Source organism: Lissotriton helveticus, chromosome 6 (assembly GCF_964261635.1).
Source record: "Lissotriton helveticus chromosome 6, aLisHel1.1, whole genome shotgun sequence".
Lineage (NCBI taxonomy): Eukaryota > Metazoa > Chordata > Amphibia > Caudata > Salamandridae > Lissotriton > Lissotriton helveticus.
In genome coordinates, this window is record NC_136067.1 from 718,914,799 (window position 1) to 718,931,037 (window position 16,239).

Genomic DNA, 16,239 nt, shown 5'->3' on the forward strand with positions numbered 1-16,239 from the left:
GGCACGGCGACGAGCCATCCGTCGAAGAGAGCGGCCGACCCATCCGACGCGGAACACGCGGCCGAGATGGAAAAGAAAAGAAGGCGCCTCGAGGCAGAAATGGAGAACATCATGCAGCGGAAGAAAGATTTCGACGCAAAGATGAAAGCCTTCACGATCCCTCACAAGACCAAGCCACCAGTGATGGAGGTGGTCGAGGAGGAAGAAGAGATCGCCGAAGTCACCGAGCAAGACCAGGACGTCGAGGTGCTCGACGACCAGGAGGAGTACGAGAATCCCTACGAAAGTTACAGCTATGGGGAGGAGGATGAGGGCAGGACAGACACTGAGTCGGCACCCTCTGACCTTCAGGAGGTAGATTACATCGATGTCGACACCGACAGCCCGGAGGAGGTGGTCGACACCTACCCCTCGAGGCCCTCGCCGCCGGACGACATCGGGGCCTACAACTCGGTGATACAATCTGCCGCAGCAGCTTTCAAGCTCAAGCTCGACGAAGAGAAGCAGAAAGCAGACTTCCTTCTGGAAACATTACTCCCAACACAAACGAGGAGCCAGTTCCTTCCAATGCTCGAGAGCGTCTTGGCTCAGGGGAAGGAAGCTTTCAGGGAGCCCGCAACATGCAAGGCAGTAACTCCCAGAACTGAGAAGAAGTACAAGCATGCCACAAAGGACCCGGCCTACATTCAGGGCACGGTCTCCGCAGACTCCATTATCACGGCCACAGCAAGGAGGAGGGCTAACGTACCCACTACCTCGGGCCCACCACCGGATAAGGAGAGCAAAAGGATGGATCTGGTGGGCAGAAGGATCGAACGGAATGCCGCGACCCACTGGCGCATGGCTAATTCCAACGCCCTGATAAACAGGCACATGTACCAAATCATGGAGGGACTGGGGCAGTTGGTGAAGGACTTGCCCCAGGATGCCAGGCAAAAAGCCGAAAAGCTGATTGAAGAGGGGAAGAATGCGGCAAATTCTTGCCTTAAGACGGCCCTGGATGGGGCAGACACCGCCAGCAGGCTCATGATGATGGGCGTCACGGAAAGGAGGCACGCCTGGCTCAGGATATCCGGTTTCAAACCGGAGGTGCAACACAGCATCCTGAACACACCGTTCAACGGCAGCACGCTTTTCGGACCAACAGTTGATGAACAACTCAGCCAACTGAAGAAAGATAACGAAACAGCAAGATCCATGGGGGCATTGCAGTTCAGAGGGAACAAGAGGGGCACCCCGTCACGGAGGCCCGGCGGGAGAGGCGGAAACCAGCCAGGTACATCACACCAGGCTTTCCAGCAAACGCACCAGGCAGACTCGCAGACTCAGCAGGGTCATCAGAAGCAGCCCTGGCAGTACCAACAAAGAGGCCAGTCCTTTCGAGGGAGAAATGGACGGGGGCAAAATAGAAGAGGGGGCCAGCAGCCCACCTCCAAGTGACTTCAAAAAACTCCGTGTGCCCGCCCGCAAAAAAGAACCCAGGGGGCAGCACGTACAGATGGGTCAAGACAAACTAGACACCTACGACCACAGGACACCAGTGGGAGGAAGATTAAGATACCACCTCCAGGAGTGGAGAGAAATCACATCAGACAAATGGATCCTCAACATTATCCAATTCGGATACTGCATAGAGTTGGAGGGGAGGCCAACAAGCAAAAAACCAAAAAGGAAACCACTAGCAGGCAAACAGCTACAGTGCCTTCAGGAAGAAGCAAAAGAACTCCTGCAGAAGCAGGCCATAGAACGGGTACCCTTCAAGGAAAGAAACACAGGAGTATACTCAACGTACTTCCTGGTACCAAAAGTAGACGAGACAATGAGACCCATTCTCGATTTAAGATTCATGAACAAATTCATAAGAACGCAGAAATTCAAAATGACCTCCCTGCAAGAGGTGCTCCCACAATTGCAGATCGGGGACTTCATGGTCACTATAGACCTCAAAGACGCATACCTGCACATCCCAATGAACAGAAAGCACAAACACATGCTCAGGTTCACCGTCGGAGAAAGCCACTACCAGTTCACGACACTGGCCTTCGGTCTAAAATCGGCACCAAGGGTGTTCACAAAGTGCCTCGCAGCAGTCGCAGCGCACCTAAGAAGGCAAGGGATACACGTATACCCTTACCTGGACGACTGGCTGGTGAAAGCAAACTCATACCAGAAATGCAAGCTGCACGCACATACAGTGACCAGCACGCTCATAAACCTGGGGTTCTCCATCCATTGGAAGAAATCATCAATGGAGCCAGAACAAGTGAAGATCTTCCTGGGAGCACAGATCAACACCTTACAGGGCAAGGTGTTCCCCAGCGAGAAGAGGGCGAGGGCGCTGGTGAAGGAAACTCGCCTCTACCGGAAGGGACAAGCTCGGACAGTGAGGACTGCGAGCAAGATCATGGGGATGATGGCATCATGCATCCACCTGGTACCGAATGTACGACTCCACATGAGACCCATTCAAGAATGGCTACAGGAGCAATGGTCACAAGCTACAGGCAGTTGGGAGGATCTAGTGGTTGTAACGCACGAAGTGCAGAGGGAGATGACATGGTGGACCATGGAGAACATAGCAAGGGGAAAGCCTCTAACGCCCCCAACGCCAACAGTGACCATCACCACAGACGCATCCCTGAAGGGATGGGGCGCTCACATGGAGGAGCTCAAGGTGAGAGGACTGTGGACACCGACGGATGCCACAAAACACATCAATTACTTAGAGTTGAAGACAATCTTCCTTGCACTGAAAGCCTTCCAGACAAGACTGTACAATCACAAGGTGTTGATACAAACAGACAATACCACTGCGATGTTCTACATCAACAAGCAGGGGGGCACCCAGTCAGCCCCGCTTTCAACGCTAGCACAGGAGATATGGAGGTGGGCAATCCCTCTCAAGATAGACCTGCTGGCCATACACCTGCCAGGGAAGGACAACATACAAGCAGATTGGCTCAGCAGGCAGACTTCAGCATCCCACGAGTGGGAGCTCAATGCTCAGGAGACAAGGCACCTATTCGACAGATGGGGAACTCCATCGGTGGACCTGTTTGCCACACGCCAGAATGCAAAATGCCGAAACTTCGCATCCAGGCAGCCCGAGGAGGGGTCACTGGGGAATGCCCTATGGATAGATTGGTCAGGGACATTTGCCTACGCCTTTCCCCCGATACCACTGATGCACAGAGTACTGAGCAAGTGCAGAGCGAGCAACATGACACTGATACTGGTCGCACCACAGTGGGCGAGGCAGACATGGTACTCGCAGATCATGGAGATGACACAGTGTGCACCCCACAGATTCAGCAGGAGGAAAGACTTACTCTCCATGCAGAACGGAGAGGTGCTGCACCCAGAGCCAGAGAGCATGAGCCTAGTAGCGTGGCTCCTGAGGACATAGAGTTCGCACATTTAAGGTTGCCAGAAAGTACACTGAAGGTCCTGCGGGAGGCAAGAAGGCCTAGCACTCGGAAGTGCTATGTGGCGAAATGGAAGAGGTTCACAATATGGTGTAGACAAGAAAGGCTTCACAATAAAATGAAGAGGGACTCCACAGTGCTAAAGTACCTGACGCACTTGCTAGAGAAGAACCTTAGCTCATCCTCCTTGAGGGTTCACTTAGCAGCAATAGTCACCTACACAAGGGGTGAAACGTGCAGGAGTTTCTTCACATCACAGGTGGTGAAGAGATTCCTAGAAGGGGCGAAAAGGATCGCACCGCCCAAGCGGGTGCCGCCACCGGCATGGAACTTGAACATAGTCCTAACGGAACTCATGAAAGAGCCCTTTGAACCGCTCCACAAGGCGTCCTTAAAGATGCTAACTATGAAAACAGCTTTCCTGGTTGCAATAACGTCCCTACGCAGAGTAAGCGAGCTTCAGGCTCTGACGCTACAAGAACCCTACATACAAATACATAATGACAGGGTTGTGATGAGGACTGACCCAAACTTCATGCCGAAGGTGGTATCTAAATTTCACATGAACCAGTCTATACAGATACCGAGTTTTTTCCAAAAACCAACAACTGCGGCAGAGCGAGCTCTGCACACCCTGGACGCCAGAAGGGCAGTCATGCACTACATCGAAAGGACGAAGGGACACAGGAAGACAAAACAGTTCTTTGTGTCATTCGCCAACAGTTACATGGGAAAAGCAGTAACCAAAAAGACCATTGCACGATGGATCGCACAGACAATCCAACTCTGCCACAAGCGGGCAGGACAAGAGCTAGCAGAGGGGACACGTGCCCACTCCACTAGGAAAAAGGGCGCTACAATAGCCTTCCTGGCTAACACACCCATACAAGACATATGCCTGGCGGCAACATGGGCTTCGGTGCACACGTTCACGAAGCACTACTGTGTGGACATACAGATGAACAAGGAAGCTCAAGTTGGACAGAAGGTGCTACAGCACATATTCAATACCCAACGCTCATCTTCCACCCAACCGCCACAGAAATGAGAAACCGCTACAAAATCTATGCACAGCATAGTGAATCCAGAAAGATTCACGCTGCAAAACGAATAGTTTTCTTACCTGTCGGTGTAGTTTTGCAGCTTGAAGATCTTTCTGGATTCACTAGCGAACCCACCCACCTCCGCCAGAAAGATGAGGCTGGAGAGAGAAGAGGTGGTTAACATAAGAAAGGATATTTAAGAAGTACAGAGCGGTAAAATACCAACTAATTAGAACATTGCCATTACTTCGGAAACGAAAGAAACACGGAAAAAAAGAACCCGAAGATGGCGCCCAAGAGTGGGAGCTTCCGCAGGAAGCATGCCGACGTCACCGGAAATACACCCAAGGGGGTGTGACGCCGACGCCCACCTGGGCTAAGAAAAAACCCAAAAAAAAAACAAAGAAAAGACTACGAATCCGGACCCAACCACAAGACCGCGGAATAATGCACAGCATAGTGAATCCAGAAAGATCTTCAAGCTGCAAAACTACACCGACAGGTAAGAAAACTATTCGTTCTTGCCTTTTCAAAAATAGATTGGGGCGGCTTGGAGACTTTTTCCTTAATTACGCTGCTTTCCTCTTGTCTCTGGCAGATGTTCAACTTCAGATGCCCCTGCCTTACGGAATGTTTTTCTGTTGTTAATTGACTCTCCAAGGCACTTGCTGGTTTAGGCTCTTGAACTAAGTGGTGGGCCTAATTTCCTTGGCTACTATTGTAAGACTCCTAAGTTTTGTCTACTTGACGGTGAACCTTCTAGATGTTAGTTGAGAACATTTTTTAATATTTCTGTGAGCTATTCTTTTGTGCTTTTTAGGTCTCGCCTAAGCCATCCCGTAGGGATGGTGGGGGCGAGATTATAGTAAAGCTTTCCATAAGTCTACCCAGACTGCGGATCAGGTACAGTTCATGTGAGCCAGACGCGTGCACATCGCCAGCCACATGGCACACCATCCATTTGTCTGAGCCTCTGCATCAGACTTCAAAGGAAGCCGCTCCCCCATCAGACTTCAAAGGAAGCCACTCCCCCGCCACGCAAGTCTGAGCCTCTGCATCAGACTTCAAAGGAAGCCGCTCCCCCATCAGACTTCAAAGGAATCCACTCCCCCGCCACGCAATGCTGCTCCCCCGCCCCCACCACGCAATCCCGAGAGCTTGTTTATCCCGTCGCTTGCCCCTTTTCCTATCTTATTGCACTGCTTCTTGTTTGTCTCTTCTTGGATTGCGTCTTCGTTTTCGTCATATACTCTGATTTACTTTCATCACGTTTCTTATCTTTCGACCTTCTGAATTCTTTCCTATCATATTTTTGCTTATGCGTTATATTCTTTTCCGCCTTCCGCTCCTTTACCTCTTTCTTTCCGGTATCTCTGCACCCGTGCTTCCAGCACTCTTTTCCAGGCTTTTCTTAAGTCCAGCGTCCTTGTGGTCACATCTATATATCACCCCTTGTTGACTGCCAGTCAGTGCCCCTTTCCTTAAGACGCCCCCAGATCCTGACTGATTCCCCTCAATGCCCCGTTCCCACCCCGGGCCCCCCTTAAGCTTATCTAGCTGCTGCTGCATAGGCGCTCCATTACAAGCAGCTCGTGGCCCCTCTCCATCCCTGCCCACACTCTGTGGCTTCTCCTGGATTTGTATTCCTATAGCAACATCTTCAATCCGACTCTCCCCAGTCTGCCGTAAACGCGACAGAGAATAGGCTTAACACTTAAATACACTGCGCCGCTGCCTTTATGCCTTTTTTCTCTGTTTTTCGTTCTCTTTTCCCATTTAATTAATTTTCTTTCGTCTTCTCGCGTTTCCTTTCCTTCAGTTATTTTTCTCTTCTGACTTATTTTCCCGATATTTCACTATATTTGTCTATTCACGATCATCGTGTATTTCTCTTCGCTCTTGGCGTGCAATTTTGTATTGTCATTTTTCCAAAACGCGTGACTTTTTGGTTTCATTGTGGGAAAGGTAATACTTATGCATCATTTTTGTGGCTTGTTGCTCACTCGTTTTTAATAGGATTTGTCTTGAAACGGTGGCCGTGCTGCCCACTGATTAGCCATTAGTGAAACCGGTTTAACTCTGAAGATTACCCCTTTGTGCAGGCAGGGAACCCGACTTCCTGCATAATATACACGGGACAGTTCCCAAAGATTGATGCAAACCAAGCTTTTTGCCTGTGAAAATAACTTAAAAACGTAAACTGTTACATATTCAAATGCCTCTCACCCAGCGTCCTTGGAGGTGCACTAAACAGGCTTTCCATTATGCTAGATTCCAATCACTGGAAGGTGTAAAAAGTTAACTTGAAGACAGCCATTGTTAATTGCACATTTTATTACTCCTCCTTCCATCGCCCACTATATGTTGTGTGCTAAGGATGTTATCCTGTAACTGTTGTCACAGATACACATTATTTTGCTGTGTCCTCGACAGTCTGCTGACCGGCTGCTTGTCCTTTCTCCTCCCATCTCTAGGTGTAAGTGCAACGGTCATGCCAGTGAGTGTGTAAAGAATGAGTTCGAGAAGCTGGTCTATCGCCCTCAGTCTATCTATCTATCTACCTATCGCCCTCACTCAATCTATCTATTGCCCTCAGTCTATCTATCGCCCTCAGTCTATCTATCGCCCTCAGTCTATCTATCGCCCTCAGTCTATATCTATCGCCCTCAGTCTATATCTATCGCCCTCAGTCTATATCTATCGCCCTCAGTCTATATCTATCGCCCTCAGTCTATATCTATCGCCCTCAGTCTATATCTATCGCCCTCAGTCTATCTATCGCCCTCAGTCTATCTATCGCCCTCAGTCTATCTATCGCCCTCAGTCTATCTATCGCCCTCAGTCTATCTATCGCCCTCAGTCTAAAAAATAAAAAGCAACGCCCTCGCAACCACAAGGCAGTATAAATGATATGTAAACAGGAGTGACAATAAAGTGGAGAACAACAGCAGATCTTATGGTTTCAATTTTCCGGAGATGTTTATTGGATCCACATTCAGCCGACACGTGTTTTGTCGTGTTCAAAAGTGGAGTCAACACGACTCTTCAGGGCTGGTAAAAGACCCAGGCATCTATGGGTTAATGCAAAACGTCAGTGTAGTTGAGCGGTGAATCCTGTGTGTGAATTGAACGGTAATCCTAGTTCGAGTGATCCAAATATACTATGTTCCAGGTTGGGAATACGACCTTTATATTTCCGGACGTGGGCGCTCACTGAAGCGCAATAATGAAAGGATAGGGAGACGGACTTGGTCCGTCCATGGAACACGGCGACCGGGAACACACAGAGGAGGGATCCAAATCTCAGTGCACCACTCGCATAAAGAAAACGAAATAGAATACTCCAGTCCTTTTTCTATTGGATCCCCTCCCGGTACAATTTGACACTTACACGTGTCTAGTCTCCCTATCCTTTCATTATTGCGCTTCAGTGAGCGCCCACGTCCGGAAATATAAAGGTCGTATTCCCAACCTGGAACATAGTATATTTGGATCACTCGAACTAGGATTACCGTTCAATTCACACACAGGATTCACCGCTCAACTACACTGACGTTTTGCATTAACCCATAGATGCCTGGGTCTTTTACTAGCCCTGAAGAGTCGTGTTGACTCCACTTTTGAACACGACGAAACACGTGTCGGCTGAATGTGGATCCAATAAACATCTCCGGAAAATTGAAACCATAAGATCTGCTGTTGTTCTCCACTTTATTGTCACTCCTGTTTACATATCATTTATACTGCCTTGTGGTTGCGAGGGCGTTGCTTTTTATACAATAATGAAGGTCTAATAGATTTTCTCAGAACGGTTAGGGTTATCCCGTTCGCTCTTCACGCACCACGCTACAGACATTATTCTCCTACTTAAACGTAATGTTTACTAGAGGCAGAGCGCCTTCTGTCTGTACCGAATATAACCCTCACAGCTGTCTCCTATCGCCCTCAGTCTATCTATCGCCCTCAGTCTATCTATCGCCCTCAGTCTATCTATCGCCCTCAGTCTATCTATCGCCCTCAGTCTATCTATCTATCGCCCTCAGTCTATCTATCTATCGCCCTCAGTCTATCTATCTATCGCCCTCAGTCTATCTATCTATCGCCCTCACTCTATCCATCGCCCTCACTCTATCCATCGCCCTCACTCTATCCATCGCCCTCACTCTATCCATCGCCCTCACTCTATCCATCGCCCTCACTCTATCCATCGCCCTCACTCTATCCATCGCCCTCACTCTATCCATCGCCCTCACTCTATCCATCGCCCTCACTCTATCCATCGCCCTCACTCTATCCATCGCCCTCACTCTATCCATCGCCCTCCCTCTATCCATCGCCCTCCCTCTATCCATCGCCCTCCCTCTATCCATCGCCCTCCCTCTATCCATCGCCCTCCCTCTATCCATCGCCCTCCCTCTATCGATCGCCCTCCCTCTATCCATCGCCCTCCCTCTATCCATCGCCCTCCCTCTAGCCATCGCCCTCCCTCTAGCCATCGCCCTCCCTCTATCTATCTATCGCCCTCCCTCTATCTATCTATCGCCCTCCCTCTATCTATCTATCGCCCTCCCTCTATCTATCTATCGCCCTCCCTCTATCTATCTATCGCCCTCCCTCTATCTATCTATCGCCCTCCCTCTATCTATCACCCTCACTCTATCTATCTATAGCTCTCCCTCTATCGCCCTCACTCTATCGATCTATCGCCTTCCCTCTATCGATCTATCGCCCTCCCTCTATCGATCGCCCGCACTCTACCTTTCGCACTCACTCTATCGCATCACCACAGCATCACTCAACACCACCACCGAATCACTCAGGGGCACCACATCACTATGCGCTACCACAACATCACTGAACGCCACAGCATCACTCATCGCCACCACAACATCACTCAGCACCACCACAGCATCAATCTGTGCAACCATTCAACAACTGGTTCAAATATGTTCTCTCAATGTTTCAAGATTTTTTACAAATGTCACAAAAAGATGTTAATATTTCACTTCTGTTCTTGGATTTTCGTCACAATAAAATACACTGAACATAATCTTCACAAAAGTTATTTACAAAAGTTTAAGCTATTGCCATTATAAATTACAATACGTTTTATTTAAGTCTTGATTATAAAAAAATTAAAAGCCATCGTTATTTGTAATTTCCAATACATCTAAGTCACGTAAATACAACACATATTGCATTATAAATGCTATAGGTGTCACATTTGCTAAAGTTAAAACTATTGGCATTGTAAATGACAAAGCTATTAATTTCGCTATTTTCAAAACCAACACATAAATAAAATATTTGTCATTTACAATACCAGTAGCTCAAACTTTCCTAATGCGAGACCTATTGCATTGCAAATACTTGTTTAAAAGCTTTTTTCTCCTTTTGTAGGTCTCGCGCCTAGCGTTGCAGTGCGCAGAATTGCTAGCGCAGCGAGAGTCTTCATGTAGGAGCTTCTGAAAGATGACCACACGCTTGTGCGTGTGGTTTTGTTATCATTGCAGGCTATTGGGTGTTGCATACGTCTTTCTAACAAAGACAGCACACAATTGGGCAAATGCGGGCGCAGGTCACGTATTTGCTGCGCCCATGGTCTATTGGTGTCTATTACCCGCATGGCCAACATCTGTTTTGCATTATCATGGCTGATAATGCAAAACTGATGTCTCGCTGTGGCGCGCGGGCGCGCACCACTTGTTTTCTTAAACTGGTCGAGCCAGCACTTTCGCATCGTGATAGGGAGACTGCAAGAGTGGAATATTGACCTACTTAGTGAAATGGGAGTTTTCCTATCCATGTGCCTTTTGGTAGAATTTGCATGGACTTCAGTCCTTGGGATGGCAAGAATGTGCTGTTCCTGCACTGTAGCAGACACGTTGGTTTTTCTCTGCTTGTTATCTGTTTGGTTTTCTGTTACTGACTGGAGTAAAGATTCGAGTTCTTCTTGGCAGTGCTTGATGTCTTGGCCAGGCCAGCAGGAATTTCCTGCTGTCGGCATGGTGATGTCAGCCCAATGGTGGCGCCCTGGTTGGTTTATCGTAGCCAGAGGCTTGGAAGCGCCCGGCTATTCTTAGGCACACACAGGCCGGCGCATCGTTGTTATTGAGGGCCCACAGGCTCTTTTTCTGCCTTTTTGTGGCGCCGCCTCCTGCCTCCGTGAGGCGGGGTCTCTTTGTTTACATCGGTTATTGCTGTGGGTTGCTCGTTTGTAGGCGGTTTTCCTTGAGCTGTGCTCTCTTGTTGCTTGCACACAGGCGGCTATTCGTCTCTTGAATCTGGGGCTGAGCTGACAATGTTGCTGTTTAGGAACCAGGTGGAATATACCCGTCGGTCGCTAAATGCTAATCAGGTAGGCCTGGCCGCGGCTGGTGTTTTAAATGCTCTTAATACAGTCTTGTTCGGCGCATCTGGTTTTCGCGGTTAGTGTAAAGGGAAGCAAGGGCATGAAGAGGTTTGCCGATGAGCACAATGTGGTAAAGGTGGGGATGACGGGATAAGAATACAATACCCTGTGGTTCCACAGCTGAACTGCTACGGCAGCTAGCTTTCCGCTGGATAACCTTTGTTTCCTGCTATGTAAGACTCAAACAAATGTGTTAATCTCTATGATCGCAAAAATTACATAATTGTATTTTTGGCTTGAGCGTTTCAGCTGCCTTGGCTGTTAAACAGATTTCGAAAGAACTGATAGAAAACCGAACATTTCAGTCAGTTTGTTGATTTCATGCCAGAACTGAGTAGAACAGTGAGTAGTTTACAAGCGGTGCAGGTGCTCCTGCTATGAACACACCTTTTCTAAGAGATAAAAGGACAGGTAGAAATATGATACATTTACTTAATTGGTGGTAAAGCATAGGGCTTAATACGCCCAATTTAAAGTTTACTTGTGGATCTACCGAGTTTGAGGCCCTCCCTAACGTTGGTGTGCTTTATGGGCAGTCTTGTTGAAGGTGGGAGGATTCCCTGCCTACTGATTGCAGTTCTGGAGGTGGGAAGGCGGGCGGAGACTGCATCTGTCTGTGTTTGGAGAAATGCAACATGAGAAGTTTAAACCTGCACCCAGTGTAACAACAAGCTGGCTAAGGGTTGGTCTTTCACTTACTCCCTCTTGGTAACCTGCCTCCTCTCGGGGGACAGTTACACACTTATGTTAATTTGTGCTCCGCGAGACGGCCACACGTGGTACAGTATTTTTACCTGCCTCCGCTAGACGACGAAGCTTGATTTCCACAGAGGATATGAGTCTGACCTAAACCCAACTCGTCCAGGGATGACTGGCGCACATTAGTGGATCTGTTATGTTAATTGCTGCCGTTCCTTTGTCTCACTCTTAATGGGGACAATGAAGACAGGGAGGTCTTTTACAGTCTACTTGTCTTTGGGGGCTGTTAGGGGTGGGTAGGTCTTATAGTGTCTCGTTGTCGTTCTATAGGCCCATCCACTCCCTGCCACGTTCGCATAATCATTAGCCTGTTTGTGGGGACTGTTAATGATTTTACTTGGGCTTGGTGTGTACTTTTGCTCGGTGTATGCCTGCGGCGGTGCCTAAATCTTGCATGCCTTCAGAAGTTATGTTGCCTAGCAGGACTGTTTACTACGATGGCTGCTTCCGCTCCAGCGGATGTCCTACAGTGATAGGTCATGTTCGCGTTTTGGAGTAGCGCAGCGTTCACTGACTAGTCACTTGTCTTTTTGTCTCGGCACTTCTCTCTGGCCTCTGACTTCTTATTGGTGTTGTGACAGCATGTCTGCTAAGGGCTGTTGTAATCCAATAATGCACCCAAGGGCAAGCAGGCCTTCTTTCCCCTGAGAGGATCTGAAGCGTTGCAGCCCCTGGTGATGAGATTGGAGGTCGCTTGTTTTTGGCGGTCTGAGAGGAGGGAAAGGTTTACTGGTGTATTTGGCATTCCTACACACGCTCGCTTGGCATTCGTTGCCATAGCAGCTGGAGTGCAAACATTCCCAAACTGTTAAATCGGCACGTCCTGCGTGTGGCATTTGGGAAGCATTTTGACAATAGTCGCAGTCTAAAGTACACAATTAAATTTTCAGCCCACAATAATCCTCATGTTTCCCTTCCAAAACGTTTCCTCACTAACCTATTTGCTTCCATGCCACTTAAGCAAAGTTTCCTTTACCACCCTTACTGTTTTAGTGAGTTCATTTTCTTGCTCCCAGCAAAGTAAGATTTGCGCTACTACCGTTTTTGCGCCATAATTCCGGATCTAATACAGGGTTCTCCAACGAGTAGCTCGTGAGCTACTGGTGGCTCTCTTGTTACCTGTAAGTAATCTCTTGTGAGAAGCCCAGCCTACTCAATTAGGTTTTACTTGGTTGAATTAATGTATATACCAAAATTGACCTATGTAGAGGCAGTCCACATTGACAAAACATTTTTACATTACTGGTGAATATCCTGATGCACTGAGATGACCACTGCTGGTAATTCTGCAAATAGTGCCCACTAATTCAATCTTGTTTCAAGTGGTCACTTTTAAAGCTCTAATATTAGTATCATGGGATGATTGTATTGAACATAAGTGGCTCTTACTACAGAAAAAGTAGGATACCCCTGATTTAATGGCTAATGCAGGATTACGTGTTTGCAAGTCTGATTTCAGCAGGGTGTTTTTATGAAGATTGGTGTTCTGGGGGAGAAGATTGCTCATTGTGCATTGAATATCTTCCGTTGGAATCTTTTTTTTTTTTTTTAGCAACGAATAAAGATAAGTGTAGGAAAATATTTCTGTAATATACCGTTTTGAAGCAGAAGTCCCAGAGTGAACATTTTTATTCAGTCTCGGAGTTCGCCATAAGCCTTCATGAAGGACTCCATTTCATTTTCATGCACTTCTAGTTTAAGCCTACCAAAGAGGTACACGTTTAAGGGACCTGCTGTGGAAGGCATGCCATCATAAAGTCTATTGTGAACTGGAAGTAATTTGTACTTATTGAACTAGTATTGTATTGAAATTTCATTTATATAGCGCTTACTACCCCTGATGAGGCATCTAAGCGCTTTTTTGTGGAGTAGCATACTACTCCGGAACCCATAAAGGATTACTACTCCGGAACCCATAAAGGATTAGTGTTGAATTAGTATAGTGAAATATGAAAGTAATTAAATTGGTGGATAGGTTAGTCAGGTATTTGGATTCGGAAGGATAGAAGAGGAAAAAAGGTTTGTATTTATATAGCGCTTGTTACCCCTAATGGGATGTTGAAGCTCTAAGGTTTGTAGTTATATAGCACTTGTTACCCCTAATGGGGTGTTGGAAGTGCTTTTTTTTGGCGTGAGTAGCACGCTACTCCGGAAACCCATAAAGGATTAGTGGTGAATTAGTATAGTGAAATATGAAAGTAATTTGAGTGGTGGATATTAGTTATTTGGAGTGAAAAGGATAGCGGAGGGATAGAAGAGGGGAAAAAGGTTTGCATTTCATATAGCGCTTGCATTTATTTAATGTTAACTACTGCTTTTGAGGTGTTGAAACACTTTTCGGTGGGTAGCATGCTCCTCTGGGAATACAGGGTCAGTGTATAGTCCATTGTTTAATTTGTTAATTAAGTTTCCCACTTGCAGTGTTTTGATGAAAATGATTTCATTTGTTACCCCAGGGTTCTTCTGTTTCAAGGTAATAGGTTATAATTTTGTGCTCTCGAAATTAACCTGGTAATGCGTTAAATCTAAGGTTCTTTGGCATTGAAATTCTTTTGTTTTGGATTGGTGAAACTAAAAGATAAGTTAGGGTAATTAATTAAGTAGATAAATTAGAGAAGTTGAAAACTTCTAGCTGTTTGAAGATTTGTGCTTTTGCACAGGTGATTGTGAAATGTGCAGATAGGTTGGAGGAAATTCTGAGTTTATGTTCTGGTGGTAAGCTTCAAATTGGCTCGAAAGAAGAACAATGCAATGTATCAAAAAGTGATGAAGAAGAATAGGGCAAGTGAGGAGAGGTTGTTACGGGAAGAACCTGCGAAGAGGGAAGTCATGTTCATTTCCATTCATAATCTTAACGTGTCCATAGTCCTGACATGTGTGAGGTGTTGTATGTTCTGTCATCTTGGCCGTAGGTTAGCTCTTCACTATTGTTGTTACATTCTTTGATATAAACTGTAATCCTGTTATGTCCATATTTCTAGTTTTCATGCTTAGCGCCCTCACAACGTACAAAATACTACTTTGGACTTTTTGTCCAGTTGAGTAGCCTGTGCAGAAGTGGAGAGTTGAAGACGTGGACTGTCTTTGTGGCTTGTATAGACTGTCCTGTTCAAACAAGGCTTTGGGAAAGTGTTGATTTTAGACCTGCAGAAAGCTATGTAGTATTCCCAGTGTAGGCGATCAGTTATCGTAAATGACTCAACATATCTGTATTTTATTGATAATAGTGTTATTTTGTTTTTTAACTCCCTTACCTTTTCACGTTTGGATACTTTCTCATCAGTCCTTTGTTTCATAAGGCCATAGGATCGCGTAAATGAACTCTGCAGTTCAACCTGGTTTTCCACTTGCTCAGTACCCACCTGAAAGCGACAGCAAGTCGATGGTCAGCGCGCAATAAAACATTAACAATACATAAATAATCGCGGATTCCTTTATTGTTCTCCAGTTTAAATAACTGTGCTATTTAGAGGCAGGTAAAAGGCAACACTTGTTTTTAATCGGAGCTAGAAGTTGCATAGTTTAATTTCTGAGCTAGAAGGTATTGGGTTTACTGGGTGTATGTGCTTGTCTTTTTCGTCGGATAGAGAAGCGAGATAGGAGATTTGCATGCTTTTTCCTAAGTTCTTCAGAGGTATGCTTACTACCGTCTAATGAGATGTAAGAACATGAGGATGGATGGTCGTCCTTAAGTTATCTAATTCACGCGGTAGTTGGAGCTGTCCCTGTTATTTGCTGACAAACAGATGCCTGTTTTACCATACGGAGTATAGCTAACACCACTTGATTTGATCAAAAGGTGGGAAGGCTGGTACTTTTATTTCCTAAGTTACAGAAATACTAAGCATCTGGATGTCAGTAAGCAGTGCTGGGCCCATCTAACTTGATTACTGCCTTTCTCCTGTTACACAGTTATACAGAGCTGTTCCCCAGCTACTTCTGTTTTTAGGTCTCGCCTGGCGAAAGCAGAGCATGCGCTGCTCTTGCCATGGAGAGAACTTTTTGTAATCGATTCTCCCCGTGGGCTTACTTGCACGCGTCAGCATGGACAAAGATGGCAGCTCTCGCCATCTGTCCAAAGCAGACCGCATGCACATGTCCGTGAGACAGTGAACAGTCCACCGCCATCTTGTTAAACACGCTGGCTTCCTTCAACTCGGGCTCCGTCAAGAGATGTGCACGCACTCGCACACTTTAAACAGTGCACGCGAGCGCGGGACGGACCCAGAGTTGAAGGAAGCCGGCACGCACCTCACAGGAGCCCCAGCCCTGCCAGCCTCTCTCAAGCAGCTGCAGCTTCCCCGATGCCGTGTTACACAGGAACCCCAGCCAGGCCGGCCCCCCTTGTTTTGAAATCTATTGTGACATCAGTCACCCGATGGCCCCTTTAAGTGTGCATCCACCTAACTAAGCTTTGCGAAGATTGGTTTGAGGTTTACATGGACTAACATGCGATGTCTGAAGTTTACAGTTGGGTACAAACTTCACTAGAAATTAGGTTGCTTAAATTTATTGATGTAGCAACCCCGTGACGGTACTCTCAGGCTAGGCAGCTGACATCTGGAATCTCCTCACTGGGAGACATAGATGAAAGGAAAGG

The 16,239-nt window shown here is 46.9% G+C and overlaps 1 protein-coding gene across 2 annotated transcripts in view; it reads left to right on the forward strand.

Moving 5' to 3' along the window:
- Positions 1-16,239, forward strand: part of PNISR (PNN interacting serine and arginine rich protein) — a 356,148-nt gene that overhangs the window by 50,511 nt on the left and 289,398 nt on the right. The gene's annotated exons all lie outside the window — the stretch shown is intronic.